Source organism: Amblyomma americanum, chromosome 4 (assembly GCF_052857255.1).
Source record: "Amblyomma americanum isolate KBUSLIRL-KWMA chromosome 4, ASM5285725v1, whole genome shotgun sequence".
Classification (NCBI taxonomy): Eukaryota; Metazoa; Arthropoda; class Arachnida; order Ixodida; family Ixodidae; genus Amblyomma; species Amblyomma americanum.
The window spans coordinates 192,186,179-192,202,099 of record NC_135500.1 but is presented as its reverse complement, the minus strand read 5'-3'; the positions used below and the strand labels follow the sequence as shown (position 1 = coordinate 192,202,099).

General features: G+C 49.4%; 1 protein-coding gene across 3 annotated transcripts in view; it reads left to right on the top strand.

Moving 5' to 3' along the window:
* Positions 1-5,916: 5,916 nt before the first annotated feature.
* The window catches only part of Ac13E (Adenylyl cyclase 13E), a 111,644-nt gene continuing 101,639 nt past the window's right edge, over positions 5,917-15,921 (top strand). For 2 of the 3 annotated variants that reach the window (XM_077662695.1, XM_077662692.1), the window contains exon 1: positions 5,917-6,414. The gene's annotated coding sequence lies outside the window, so the exon portion shown is untranslated. The remainder of the gene's footprint in view (positions 6,415-15,921) is intronic. The other variant, XM_077662694.1, reaches the window with a different exon arrangement.

Genomic DNA, 15,921 nt, shown 5'->3' with positions numbered 1-15,921 from the left:
TTGCAAGAAAAAAAAAATCAAAATCCTAGCTTTTTCACATCCAGTGCAATTTAGTGGCAGTCCATGTGATGTGCCTGCCTCTCCCGTGTAAGCCAACGGCGGTGGCTGCCGGTGTGGGCGAGAATCCATGCACGCGGACATATGATTAGTGAGTCCCAGTTCCCACGTGACGTGTGACGTCACTATTACGTGGTGAGCTGCGCATTTTATTGCGCTCACAGCCGACGACGCCGCAAAGCTCGCAAAACCTCCCTCGAAACATATCTCGACTCGATGCGAAAAAGGTACCGCGGGACAGATGAAGTCTGCTCGGCGTAAGCAGCGCTCCTTGTTCTATGCGGCCAGTCGTTAAACGATTTTGAGCACGTCAACACAATCGCACGTATTGTGTAGAGGTGCGAAACCAAGCGTCCGCTTTTCGGAGAAGGCAGGCTGTCGCCAAAAAAACACACAAAAAAACCTGCCGCTATTGTCACGGCAGCGTCTCTAGTCGCGCTCAGGCGCTGAGTGCCACAGCTGCAACGCTTTCAGCTGCTGTATGCTTGTACGTTGAGCGGCAGCTGTAGGTATCGAAAAACCGTGCAGAATTGTGGAAGGCATATAGCTTCCACCAGCTAATCAGGGTTCGTTTTCTGTAAGGACTGAACTCGCCTACCATTCCATTTCCATTTGACAACAGAGCCTGCGAGCTACGCTGCTTGCCAGCAATGAACCCTGACGTCATAGGCGGCAGATCTGAGTGATGAAATGGGGAAGAGAATAAATCGGCAAATGAATGATTACAAAACACGACCCTCCGACAGCGAACGTACAATTGTAGCTGCGCAGTATAGCGCGAAAGCATGGGCAACCGTGTACCGTGCTCATGCGCACTTAGTTCCTCGCAGGCCCGGTGTAAAGACAAGCCTATCCGTTCTATTTAACCGATCCTGCGGCTTTCTGCCGGGCTGCGCAGCCCACATTTCGTAATTTTTCTTTTGGTTGCAATACTCGTCATAAGAGGAAGCATCTTTCGTATCTGCCATATTTCTGAGTACGCGGAACACCGTTCCATATACAATTGCCCAGACTTATCTTAATTGCCTTAAAGATCGATATATCTGGAACAGAGGTCTGTATAAACAAGCCAAACTGATTTAAGAAGTCGTCTTAAATTTCAATTGCCAGCTGGAACCCTTGCTCCATTGAGTGGGATATAAACAGACTTCGACCAGGCTCAAGCTTTAGCTGTAGCCTTTACACTAGTGCAGTGATGCAAAAGATAGCCAAACCTTGAGCCTCATTACTGGTATAAAGCCATGGCTTTATGCCAGTAATTTATTTATTTATTTATTGTACCCTCAGGGCCAAAGGCATTACAGAGGGGAGTGGGTTTAGGATAAACAACAATGAAATAGAATACAGTGAAAACAAGAATTACAAAGAAATTTCCTCCAGAATAAAACAAATAACAACATCCAGAAAACGTAAATAGTATAGAAACAATGTATACAATACAGTGAAACAGATAAAACACAATCAACTTACTTCAGAATAAACAATATTAGCTACAGCGTTATGAAAGATTTTATTATCAGGAATGGCTACATACATACTACATAGGAATGCATAGGCATGGCTACATAGGAATGCATACATACTCAGAGGGACAGAGACTAATACCCCTGCCACACGGCAAATCTAATGTCATTCCCATCGAATGACATTTGTTCGACTTAATGTCATTTATTCTGCGTGCTGCTACACGGCCAAAAGTAATGCCATTTGCAAATGATGGCGATTGCGATGGAGAAAAAGTGCAGCATAAAAACATTTCGATCTATGCTTTAATATGTTTCGAAAAGTATTGTTTTGCGAATGGAAACCGATTTCAAAATTTTAATCCTCGTTTCAATAACGCGTTGATCACTGCTATCCACCAGGAGTCCAAGCCAAGCCAAAGTTCAGCCAGCGGCGGCAGACAAATGGCGGACGTCACTACGTCGCTTTGTGCAATGGATTCGCGGCAGCGGAATGCGATCGCTGCGAGTCTATGCTTGCGAGCACAAAGACGCAGCAGGCTGGCCCTGTACAAAGGCAGATTAGCGGATCCAGCAAGAATAAATAACAAACAACTCCGAGCGCACAACTACCGCAGCAATTGACACAGCCAGCACTCCGGACTCCGGCAACACAACGCACGCGCCTGCCGCTGGCTCATGGGCTGGCTACGGCTGGCTTTGGGCCACGCTACACAAAAAAGCCAAAAAACATGGCTGCTCGTCCATTCCGGTTGGCTGGTAGCGAGAGTGACAGTTTTATTTTTTCTGGTGCTATTCGGTATTATTATATAAATAAATGAACGACCACAGAATTATACGGGCGTTGAAATATTATAATGATTGTGTCGCGTTTGAAATTTATGTTCGGTGCATATTCTCACCAAGTCTCTGGTGTCGAGGGAACACATTAGCTCGGAGTTTGCTGGCGAAACTCATTCGATACCTAATGTCGTTTTCATCGAATGTCATTATATTTTCTCGTGTGGCAGCAAACTAATGTCGTTTTGAACGAATGTCATTCGATGGAAATTACATTAAATTTGCCGTGTGGCAGGGGTATTACACTCTTTATTACCGGAAGTATGAAGCGACGGAGTGCAGCATACACTACAGGGTTTAACTACTGCCTGCCACGGCGCCACTATTGTTATCTCGGTTTTGTTTTGGTCCAGTGGTGAGTATAGATTCTCCGTGCGCCACCAGCAAGAGAGAGAGAGATAAAAACTTAATTTTAGCGCAGTATTAAGCGTCAAGGACGTATCGGGCCAGGGTAACCAAGGCCAATTAACTGGTCCGCCCGCCGGTGCGAGGCTAGCCAAGCCCATCACGTTGAGGGTGAAGGGTATGAGGAAAGAGGGGCCTGAATGGCAACTAAGCAGGAGAAAAGGTGATGCTCCAAACTAGCATAGGGTTCAGGACAATTCGGGCAAGTGGGGGAGTATCGGATACGGTAGAGAAAGGGCATCGTGCCCTCTTGACCACACTTGCTGGTGGAATAAGGAGGAGTTATAACCAGCTATATAACGACTTCATATGAAGGGCGAAATCGGAATAATTTTGTTTTTGTTACTAAAGGCTAAAGATCCAGCTTCACGGTACAAGTTCACGAGGAGCGGCCAACGTGAAGTAAAAGCCTGTCGGATTTCCTTCTTCACCAGTAAAAAAGCTACCGTTTTGTTCACTGCGATTTGTCTAGAGTTCGGGGTCCCCTTGAGAGAGGGCCGGATTTAGGCGAGGAGCGGAAGGGCACTCACCCCCCACACATCAAGCGAGAAATTTTTCTTGGAAAACCTCAATCCGTCATCTTTGAGCGTGAGCAGATGCAGGGACAGCTGCACTTGAAGACTTCAAGCAAACGCGTGATGGCTGACTTTTATGCCGCCGAGCACATTAACTGCTTTTCCGAACACCGAAAAAAAAGAAGCAAACAGGTAGGCGAATACCTCTTAATCTTCTCGCCTGACAGGTTTTGCAAAGCCGGAGACAAGAGTTCGGTGACCCTTCTAGTCGATGCGAAACGGAGATGCATCGATGCTGAATAATGTCAAACAATGCGGTTATTCCTCCCAGCTGCCGACTCTCAAAGCAGTCATGTTTCTCACTAAGAATCCCGCCGCGTGCGTGGACGAAAAACGCAGAATCATGCTGTGTAGCGATTGCGTTTTCTTCCTTTTTTTTTTCCCATAGCCCTGGGTGCGGTCACGGTGACACTTTCCACACCGTCCTCAGTGCTTCGGAGCGCCAAAAGCCGCGCGAGGCGCACAACACTGCCCCGACGTCCTGCTCATCGTTCGTGGTATTCACTCCTAACAAAGAATGCGACGAGTTTCGCAAGTCCGAACACCCAAGATGCTGACGGCAGAGCCAGAAGCAGAAGTATGGAGAATGCGTGTCGAATAACGCTTAATAATGCAGCTATTTCTCGCAGCCGTCGATATTTAAATAATTCAGGACGCAGAAACTCAGTAGACGTCCTGCGTGTGCAAAGCTTGCAAACGTGCCAAAGGGGCGACGTATGCATGCAGAAGGTGGGGGAGGGAGACAGGCGGACAGAGGCGCCTGTTTCACGCGTCGCGTCTTCCTCGCGCTGTACTACCCGTCACGTTGCCGGTCGCTCGAGGCAGTTTGGAAAGAGGCCCTGAGCCGAATGCGCTAAAGAGAGAGGGAAGGAAAGAAAGAGGGGGGTGGCGGAGGGGACGAAGGGCTTGACTCCTGGGATTCCTCTTGCGGGGCACTATTGGCTTCGCGCATGCACGGCAGCTAGCAGCCTGTAGTCGATCGTGTCTGCAGCGGTGCTCCTTTATCTACGAAGGGCCAGACACATCGTGCGCTGAGCTGTCGGCAGCCGCCGTCGCACACGTCGTAAAGAGAGAGAGAGAGAGAGAGAAATGCAGATGTTCTCGCCACCCAGCAAGCGAGAGCGCTGAAAGCTGTGATAAACGCCGTGACGTGATAATCTTGAGGGGCATAGAGTTGTACTACTGCAGTGAGCTCGGCTGATGCACTCCGCGCTTTAGTCAGTACTGGTGTAGCCTGCTCCGATTCCATTCGCGTTCATTTCAGATAACTGGAATTGCTTGCGAAGCCCCCCCATTTAGTAACGATTCGTTTCGTGATACATTATATCTTCCCCTCTCTCACTGGTAGAGATGTGACGTCATTTCGGGGTCACATATTTCGAAATCAGGCCAGTTACAAAACCGACGAGTAAAAAATGAATGAACCCCACATGACGCAGATTTTTGTTTGAAAAAGTGTGGGGAAAACTTCACCGGTTGCGTCTCAAGCGAAGAATGTGTGCCATTATAGTTGCAGTGAGTTTAACGGCCGTGGAAATGTGGATATGCGTTACAAGCGTGGGTGGAAGATAATATATGGTTTGGACATGAAGTCCCCAAGATGGAGCAATATAATAACTTCCGGAATGACAGCGCAGCCAACAGCTCGTTTACGCCAAGAGTTCTAGAGGGTTGCAGGCATTCCGCTGTCGAAGAAAGAAAGTCCCTAGTTATGCACCGACGACTGATGGTTGACCCCTCGAGCCGCGTGCATGTATAAAAATGGCTGCGTGTTCGTGCCGCGCGCGTTGCGCATATTAGCTGCCAAATGCGAGATAGCAGGGCGCTTTCCTTGGCCCATACGTTTCTTCCTGTCATAAAGAGTCACTCGTTGCTGTTGCCGACGCAGTTGTATAACTTACACCGGCGGCGAAAAGTATCGAGGGAGGGCGTGTGGAGAGGTCGGGCTAAAGCTAGCGGCAAGTCGGAATTCCATTCTCAGATAAAAGACGCGACGAAGGGTGTCGAGTGCAAGCACTGGATTCCGGGCGTTCCAAACGGATAGCGCGCGCCTTCGAAACACTCGCCATGTTTGAACGTCGCTTGTTTGCGCTGGAGCAGTGTGGCACATCAGACTGCGACGCTGATGATGGTTAGGAAGTGCACATATTCGTAGTGCGATACCCCGAAATAACGACCTCCAGTAGACGGATATAAGCGCTCTACAGTCCTCCGCAAGCCGGAAAGTACTCCCCGAAGGGCAATCAGTGAGGTGGCAGCCGCCGGAGTAGGAGCGGGCGCAGCCGCGGAGGGGTTTCCCTTATCTGCTCCTCTCCACACCAAGCGCGGTCGATAGATAAAAAAAAAGAGAGCGTTCTCAGGCCGCGTGGATGCCCTACGCGAACCAGCGAACTGGGAAGAGCGCGCGCTTACATTCAAGCGCCGCCAGCGCGATGAGAGCACAAGCGCACGGGCAGAAAAGAGCGAGAGGCGAACGTTGCAGTCGTGGAGGGGGCCGGCAACCCTCATCTGGGCGAGCGGGTGGTCACGTGGCCGCGCTTTGCCTTGACTGCTCGGAGAGGAGGAAGCTCGCTTCCAGTACGTCACCCGGCGCGCGCCGGCTGAGAGTCTCACAGGCGTTGGCAGGCGCCACAACAGAAGCACGCTGCAGGCGATCTCCGCCGTCAGCGAGATCCGCTCCCGTCGTAGAGCGCGCTGCGGCGCGAGTTTTCAACCGGTGCCGCTGCAGCTTCCTCCGGTTCCATCCGCCTGAGTGTCCGTCCGTCGTTCGTGGTCATGGTGCACGTCGTCGTGCGGGGAGCCGCCCGCGGCCGACGACGCCCCGAATTGCTCCTGCGGGCTCCTTAATGACCACCAGGGAGGCCTCCGAGATCGCCGTTATTCACCGCGTCTCCACTCCTCAGCTCGACGTGCGCGCGGCGACGACCCACGAGCAGACGCTTTCGAGACTTCGGGTGCCGAACGCGCGGTCCGTGGTGGCGCAGTGCTTACCCCCCACTCTGTGTTCGGCAGCGTCGACGTGCCAGCGGCTTCTTGTGCCAGTGGATTTTGTTCGGCCCGTCAGTGACTATGTGGTACGTAGACGCAACTTGCTACTGCTGCTGTTCTAAGTTTCTAAAATTTCCAGCTCACATTGCCGACGTGCTGATTCGGACTGCCTTATGCATGTGGAAGCTGGTTTCGAACACTGCATTGAAACCGAGCCGGTACCACGGCACCGTCCTTTTAAGAGTGGTCAGCTCATGCCTGCGGCTTGTTGAAACTAGTCACTGTTTACTGGGTTCGTTTCCGTGAAATCGGCTGCTGCGCGCAGTTTAACACGTCAGCTAACGGCTGTCTTGTGCAAGAGCACACGGAGATGACGAGCTCGGTGCATTGTAATTGCGCCGAGCGAATTTCAATGCCGCATTGTTAAGGTGCGCCTTTGTTACTTTATTTTATTCACGGTTCATTTTTTTTTTTCTATGCATGCCTATGTGCGCTCGTTTATACCTAGTGAACTTTATATCGCAGATACTGCTCCTGCTCGCTTGATGAGACAGTGCAGCTGTAGTGAATATACAAGGTGACAGATATTGAGTAATGAACTTCGCCAGTACGGAATCGCGCGGAGTTCAGCTGGTGTCCTTGATCTATAGCCGCGGTGTAATTGTGGTAATAACGCAGAGGAAAACAATTAAGGAGTCTTTGCACCTTACTGTGCTGATGGCTGCTGCTCTTCACATTATGGTTGACAAATTATTCATGTCATTTCTGCATTTATTTTGACACTCCATTATTCTCAAAATTCTCCAGTGCCGAGGCCTTTAGCCTGTTTGGTGGGCGCTTTCACAAAGACCCATGATTATCACTCTACAACGAAGAAATAATTACTTGTGCAAAGTTCTGGCTTATGCCGGCTTATCTATCTATGGGTGCCGTGTGCTTTGTGCCCGTACTCGGCTGCACGCACCGATGAGGATGAAGAGAAAGAGTATTTTTGCCGGTTTCTCGCGGGCGTCGGTACCAGGCTCGTCGTGCCACCCATTTAAATGCAGGGGACGCGCTTCAGGTCCACTCTTGGGCGGTTTGTTTCTCTTGCTGTTGTTTACTTCTTGTTTTTACTTTTTCGAACGCTTGTGAGACCTTTCTCCTAAGCAGGGTCCGTGAAACAAAAATTGACTGGCGCAGCGAGTATCATTGGCATTTCCTTGAGACGCGCCGTTGCCTGCCTTTGCAGTAGAAGTCTGAAATTATCGCTCTACATTGAACGGATGGATAGATGATAATGACTTTACCCTTTGTATCGGACGGCAGCTTGCGCCACCTAGCCTATACTTCCCCCATTGTTAGTTAAACGACACCAATAACGATCGCCAGCGATGAAAGTGCGGCAAGTGAAACCAGTCGCGCGATGCCAAAGTTGCATTCACCAGACTTGGCACGTTCCATGCAGTGCAGCCATAGCATGAACGGGGGAAATAATCGCAGCTCACATTCTTACAAAGTGCAAACTATAGTGAACAGTATTCTATATCACTATAGTGCAAACATACTACCACACTATTTCTTAGGACCATACTGGTGGTAAGGCTGCAGAGCTTTATTGAAAGCTGTGTAACTCGTACAAGCCTCAAATATGACATCTATAGTCCATATAACGCGTCACACTATAGCAGTTAAGTTACAAAATGGCAGCGTGATCCCGAACTTAACGACCGTTTCCACATAAGGGGGGGGGGGGGGGGGGGGGGCTATAGAAACGAAAGCGCACATAGGCGAAGTCTTCGAAGATTTATGGAAAAAGAAAACGCGTTCTGGTTCGGAGTTTGAACCCGGACGAACGCATCAACTAGAGGAGTGTTCTGCAAGTTAGGCTTAACTTGACAGATAGCAACAGTAAGCCTCTAATTACTGTGGGATGGCAGAAGTGCTGCTGGTCCTGCCTCCGAGACAAGCAGTGCAAGTTAGCGCAACTAGCTCTGAACTTTTGGAAGCCGTTAACGACGCATTCGCCGCGAAAAACAGCGCTTACGAAAAGCGCATTAACTGCTTATCTACCAGCATTCGCTCCGCAGACGACGGCGAAAATTCCGCGCCTGTGTCTAATCCTCTGGGGGCTTGCCGAGCGGTATATAGACGCGCCGAAATTGCCAACAGCAAATAAATGCGCGGAACACCACGCGGCCATCCCTTGGGGCCTGCAGAGACTGGCTGCAGGCGAAATGCATAGCACGTGTGCAAAACTGCTTTCGGATGCGCAAAACTTTCTACGTGAAGGATATTGTATGTTGGTATTTCGTTTCTTCTTTCTAATCTATTTCGTATGGTGAAAACTCATTTCTGAGGTTTTTCTCACACGATCTGCGTTTGAAGGCAAGTTAACGGTCTTATCGGTCTCCTCCTAAATGATTGGTCTCCTTTCTTTTACCAGTCAGTTTTCTAGCTCGCGTGGTACGCCTTTAGAAACCATATCGGAAAGGTTAAAACATATCTGACAGAAAGATAACACACAGGCTATCACAATCTGCTAGTTTGATTAGCATGAAGGTGTCCATCATCGCTTTTATATGTGAGAGTTGTTTGCGTTCAGCCGTGATACTGTTAAAAAGTGAAGTAAGAAAAGGAACCGCTCTGCTTTGGTTGCTTCTGCAGCGCACCATGTTGTCGTGTACTGAAGATAGTTTTTTTTTTCCTAAACGAAATCACGCCAAATTTTATGCTGGAGCGAAAATCCATGCCGTTCGGAGGCGCGGCGTCGTGGAATTATGGTTTATTTTTATTCAATTTTTTTTTCATTTTCACCGACATAAAACACTGAAAACGCACGACACATAGAACCGCATTTACTGCTGGGCACGTTTAGGTACAGTTCATTCGCTTGGCTTTACAAAGGGCGACAAAGTCAAAACAACCGTGTTCATTTAACGCAACGAGAGCGCTCATTTTCGCCATTTAACAAGCTCGACGGGGTGTGCTTTGGAGCCGACAGGGCTGAAAAGCTCGACATTTAGTGGCATAAAATACAGACCGAAAGTAAATGTCGGAGGTCGTGGCACAGAGGGATAAGACACTTGTCGGTTTAGTTTTGTTCACGACGATGATGGATGGCTTTGTGTCGTGATTCCGCGCTGTCTCCAACCGTAGCTGCATTGTGCGAGCCTTTGTGTACAGTCTGTTCAGCGGTGCAGTCCGGATTATTATTATTATTAACAAAAGTGGACGTTGAACTGACGCTTCCATATTTAGGTATCCGCAGCTGACGCTCGGTGTACGGTTCATCTCTCGGTGTGTGCCACGTGTTCACGTGGCATATAGCACAGTACTGCGTGATATAGCTTGGCATACGGAGCAGTATAACTGAATGGAACAGCGCGTTGTGTTGGAATATTCAGAAGTAACGTAGCTTCCGCAGCTCGGCATAACAATAGCATGACTTATCGTTGCATACTTACTATATAGCGCAGAAAACTATTATGTAACATAACGTTGCATAGCTTATCGCACCATGGCAACACGCACCACATATAGAGTAATATAACACAACGTAGCACACTGTACCAGGGAACAGCATAACATAGCAGACCATCGTATAACAATGTAGTGCATAATATCATAGCGCAATGCAACATAGCATAAAAGGTAAATCAGCAGAGCATATTGGGGAATAACCTAATGTGGCATAGCGCAAATTGCGCTCCAGCGCCTCTGTGTGTCCCCTCACAGAGGTGGAGGTGAGGGGACACAAAGCCCCCATTCGATCCCAAAATTGCACCTCGATCTCAGACAACGTTTCACCGCACACAACACTGCTTCTTTTTTTTTTTTTAAATGAGCTCATTGGCTGAGGTCACCCGGCTGATAAGTTTATCTGGCCGCAAAGCCTTCGGTGACGCGTTAGAACTCTGGGCATATCTCGCCTGTTCCGGTCGCCGAGATTGTCTTTAGGCGTGTATTGTCGATATTTGCGCCTCCTTCGTTGTGTTGACTAAGCTCTCAGTCAGAGACGAACCATGTAGATGTGGCTTGGCAACAAATTGAGCGTGTCTGTGGCAAGCAACATTGCTGAGCGAGATATGTATTTATCGTCCTAGCTGGATGCCAAGACGAAAATTTCGTCACTGCTTCTGCGTCTGTAGTGCGCGATGTTTTGTCAACATGCGAAGAGGAAAATTATCTTACAGTCCTTTTAGGGTTGCGCGAACGCGTTAACTCAGCGCAGCTGTTGCAGGAGTTGCACTTTACCAGGCGGCTACGTCAGGTGAACGAAACTGTTGGTAAGCGTTAATTCGTGCTTATACGAATGCATTAGGATAGATCTAGCGGCCGGCAGCAAGCTTACTGACATAAAATAGTGTGGGCAAATAAAAAGAAACACAAATAATCATTGCCCAACTCCAGAGCGAACACGAAAAAAGATTGTGAAGCAGACGAGCGCAGTTAGGCGTGAACCTCTCGATGGTAACTGCGAAGCCGTTGTGGGTTGGGATGTTGTGCCTTCGAGCCAGTATATGGTAAATCACCCGGATGTTTATCGCGTTATCAGGTGCGTAATGCCTGGCGGTCATTTTTTTGTTTCTTTTAGTTCCTCTTCGATCAAGCTTGAGCCTGTGTTTTCCTTGGCATCCCAGCGAGCTCTGCCATTGTCATAAAAACGTAACATGCGAACATCTCTCTGCATAAATAGGTAATGAAACGAGTTAAACCTGCCCTCGCACGGTGGTATCTACACTCACTTCTTTCTTCCTCTTTTCCACTCTCCTTCCATCAAGCCGCGGAATAGTGTCGACGCAGGGGGAGACAGTTACCGACGAAAGGAGGATGAGTAAGAATGTAGCTTTTTCGTATGCCTTGCCACATCAACTGCTGCCTTTCCTTCTTTACGTCTCAAGAGCATAGTGAGCCATCGCGAAAAAAAAAATAAACATCAAGTAAGAAGAGTTTTCTCTGTGGGTCTCTTCCGCTATATTTGGCCCTATTGGGTGGAGTACACGGCGCGTTCGCTGTCTGCTGCCCCTTTGTATATAATGGTCCCGGCTTGTCAAAGCAAATATACGGAGGTGCTATCTCGGATCCTGCGAACTCATCGGTCGCACCTCTCTCACTGCGTGCCAAGTTCAACGCTCCACCGCCGCGATCGACGCCGGCGCTCAATCGAACGAAGAGAAAGAGGTAGCGCCAGGAAAAGAAAGAAAAAAAAAAACGCCCGCAAAGAAAGAAACAAACAAACAGAGCAGCGCAAAGCGGCGAACGCACGCTCCGTGCATGCAGTGCCGGTCCCCCCAAGGTCGCCCGTCTGACGGTCGGCGCGGCGCTGTCGGGAGCTCGGAGCACGTGCGCCTAGCGCAGCTGCTGCCAGAAATATCGTGCGACGCGTGGTCCATATCCGGCCCTGCTGGCATCGCGACGGAACGTGCTTGCGAAAGGCCGCGCGCTTTCCCTACAAATGTACACGCGCTCGCCCCATTCGGAGACCCGTGTAGCCAACCGACCGAATCGTAATGGAGAGTCAATGGGGACCGGGAATCCGGCCGCAGTGTGCGGGGCTGCAGTGCTGCGCCCGAAACGAGATGGGCGCGCCACTGCGCATGCGCGGAAGTCTCGAACATGGAGCCACACTCCGTGATCGGATTGCGTGGCTAAAAACTGACCGGTGGCTTATTTTGGTAGACGAGTGGATTCCAATGGATGGTAAACCATGGCTCTGGGTAAGCCTACCCGAGAGCGGCAGAGATTGGGAAGTTTACGTGTAAACGCAGCTGACGCAGCGCAGGGTTAATGGGTGGTGAAAGGAGAAATCTTATCTCAGTGGGTTGATAATGATTTTGATGATAATAAAAAGAATTTTTTTAAATGTCCAGAAGCTTCTCCACGTAATCCATGAGCGCCTGTGTACAGTGGAGAGTTGCGAATCAATGGCGGATATATATCTGCACACGACGGACCGAACATGTCTTGGTCCGCAGATCGATTGCCTCGTGCCTCGGCGTCACCGATTTCCTTCCACTGCTTTATTTTTCTGTGTGAACGAACGAATGCAAGCTTTTGCGTTCAGGGCGATGAATCTTGCAACGAGGAGCAGGGAGGATCGCTCTTGAGGAGCTATGAAGGAAAACCAATGCACTTTTTTTTCAAGGGCACATATTCATTCATTCATTCATTCATTCATTCATTCATTCATTCATTCATTCATTCATTCATTCGTTTCTGGCCTCTCTTCACCATTTTATTATTTAGTTTTTTAACGCATATACTTGCAGATATACTATACGCCGGAAGTCCCGCTTTCCATGTGCAATGGATTTGATGGTTCGATCACCTTGCCTCAAAGGCCTGTTGCTTCCTCCGCACATTGTTTTTGCGCCGTCTGCGTTCCCTTCAAGGCGATTTCTTCTCCTGTTACCCGTATGCGTGTACGCCCTTATCTCTAAGGTCAAAGCGCGCAGAGGGGCATACATCACCGAGGCGCACGCACACACGGCCACTCGTCGTCAGCTGCGCGATGGCCGGCCTTGATATACGAGACGGGAGACGCCTTGCGAAACTCTTGGACAAAGAAAGGCGTGTGAGTGCCTGCCCGCGACCGCCGAAGGTTTTTTTCAGGCGGATAAATCGTCAGAAAAATGAGGGTAATAACCCGCATCGCACAGACACTCGGGAGCCCTTTAAACCGATGGCCTGCCTTGTCTACTCAGCGCCGAACAGAGCGCTCAGTTGCATGGTCGGCTCTAACGGCCGTCGAGTCAAGAATGAGTCAGCCGAGCCGATGGAGCAGCGCGGAACTCGGTCGACATTTGCAAGGCTTTCGGAGGGGCCAGAAACGTTCACTCTCGGAAGCGACGCGTTCACAAACTGTGCGTTGCGAAATGACATTCAGTAAGCAACACTACTGTAGCATGATAGAGGTTGGGCAGATGGTTCTTCATCATCACAAACAGGGGAGGGGACATCCTCAGGGTGCTTGCCAACGTTTGGACAAGAGGGCCTTTCTTCGCCTGGGCGTCTGGGCCCAGACAAGGACAAGTCATCTTGTCGAAACGTTGGCAAGCACCCTGAAGGTGTCCCCTGCCTTGTTCACTTTGTTACTGCTGTAGCAAGTTGTTTAGTTTATAAAGGCAACTGATATTTTCAAGAAATAAAAGAAGGCGCTCGCAGGAAACACTCTATCCAAGTGTCAAGGAGACGCGGCCACTGCGGCAATGTTCCAACACATCCGCTGGCTATAGCGAGTCCGACTCCGCGAAGTCAGCTGGCCAACGTAATAACAGCAGAGCTGCAGCAGCAGGCACGAAATGATGGTGACGACGATGGCGTTTTTTTTTTTTTTTTAGCATCAACGATGGTGGTCAAGGGAAGCTCATTGCTAGCTGCTCACGAAGGTACTTCAAAAATGCACGCCGTTGGGCTTAGGCGGTGGAAATCCGCCAACGTAATCTTCCAAACGCGCGCACAAGGAAGCGAGTGACGCGAGGCTCTTAAATTATTCGCTTAACCCGGACGCCTTCTTGTACACGTGTATGCTGTGCAGAGAAGCTTCTGCTTGATTAGGCGCCTGCGGAGAGTTATTCTGGCTGCATCAGAAGCGCAGGAACCCCAGAAACAAGCTCGAAACCAAGTGGACGAATCGTGCGATTGCTCGATGACTAAGTGTCGGGGAACTTACTTAAACGCCGCATATTTGATTCCTGCCACGCCCACCGCGCCCTGATCGGAGAGAGAGATGTATATTGAGAAGGAAAAAATGAGGGGGGAAAATGCGACATTGTAGCGCTGTAGAGTTGTGCATGACGTTGCAGGCGAGGATCGCCAGTTGACCTGAATTACTCAGGGGCACTGTCGAAGTATTCGCCGCTGCGTATTTCGTATAAGGACCTTGTATATAGCTTCAGTGAGGGCAGCTAGACGGCACAACTCGTGCCGTGACTTCGGCCTCTGCTTGCGCGGCGAAATAAGAAAGGGTTTTATATCGACGCGGCACAAAAGGCTGGCAGGCAGGCAGGAGGGCAGGCGAAATAAGAGAGGGTTTTATATCGACGCGGCACAAAAGGCAGGCAGGAGGGCAGGCGAAATAAGAGAGGGTTTTATATCGACGCGGCGCAAAAGGCTGGCAGGTAGGAGTGCTGTCACCGAAGCGCGAACAGAAAACACAAGAGCGTGTAGCGCTGTTGCCGTGTCGCAATCGTTGCTTTCGAAGGGCGCTAAAGAAAGAGCGGAGAAACGAAAGAGAGCGTGTGAAAGGAGGTAATAAACAATGGAAAATAATACAGAGAGTATAGGAATAGCCCTCGCTTGGCTGAGTGGAAATTCCCCCTTCGGCAGCAACAACACAATAGAAATATGCGCGGCAAGATTATTCGCCGGGGAGTTTGGAGTGGAGAGAATACATACCCTTTCTCGAGACAGACGCGAGATAAAAATTTGCGAAAACATACGCAAGCGGGGACTATCGTGATTCGCGCTGGCGGCCCAGAGGGAGGCTGTGCTTTATCCACTGAGAAAGTTTACAGGCGTTTTTTTTATTTTCTTTTTTCAATGAACGTTTTTCGCGATCGTCGCACGAGAGGGCGCCCGGCTGCTGCACCCTACAGTGGAAGGCAGCGGGGCTGACTTACCCAAGGCATTGGGGTTTAGGGATAGTGAAGGGAAAGTGGATTTTAAGAGGTTAGAAGTAACCAAGCGAAGGTTATCTGATTGGTGGCTAAAAGCAAGACAGGAGTAAAATTTCACAAGACATGGCTAGGTGGCTTGAGCCACCGCCCGATGTAAAGGGTTCAGCCGTATCCATCCATCCATCCATGTTGCGACAAAAGAAAAAGGGGTTAGCGCAGCTCTCCCGTGCAGAACTTGTCTACAGTTGTTAAACCTGTAATGCGTCAGAGTACGTTATTGCGTTATTCCACTGTTACGCTGAAATGTAGGCGGTGAACAGGCGTGCATATCGGTAGACTGTGTTTTTACCCGTGTTTAGTATTACTCCCGAGCAGTATGTTCCATGTATTTTGATATGTTTTCGAGCATGCTTTCGACAGCCGTGTATACCGTACAGTGAAAAACTGAATAAAAACTACACCGATCGTTAAATCCTGGCAGACAAATAAGTAAAAAAAAAATTGTAGGAGATGGTGCTCTGCGGCATGGGGACGAGTGCGACGGAGGTGTTTGCCTTTGCATAGCTTCAGTGATCGCTTTACCGAACTGCTCACTTTGTCATCGGCGCCGCCTTTCAAACACGGGCCACTTCGATTCCTCGCTGATGTTGACATTATACCAGCGCGCTGTAACTATTCCCTTTGCTCTCGGCATTCATCACCCTTGTTTTTTATCATTTTTATTTTCTTTCGCGCAGCCGCCGCAGTGTCTGTTTAGCCCCGTGCGTCAGCATGCCTTTCTTACGCAAACCCTTGTCAACGACGTGCGAAAGCGGTCTATAGCGTAACGTACGACTTTCCTTTCTTTTTAAGCGTCACACGTGTCCTCTTAATTTCTAGGTGTTTTCTGCGGCTTAATCGTGCGCAGACTATACGGAGGATGTTAAGAAAGAAAGCAAATTTAACCTCTCCGGGCATAAATTATATACGGAGACGATAGCGAAGTATAAGCTG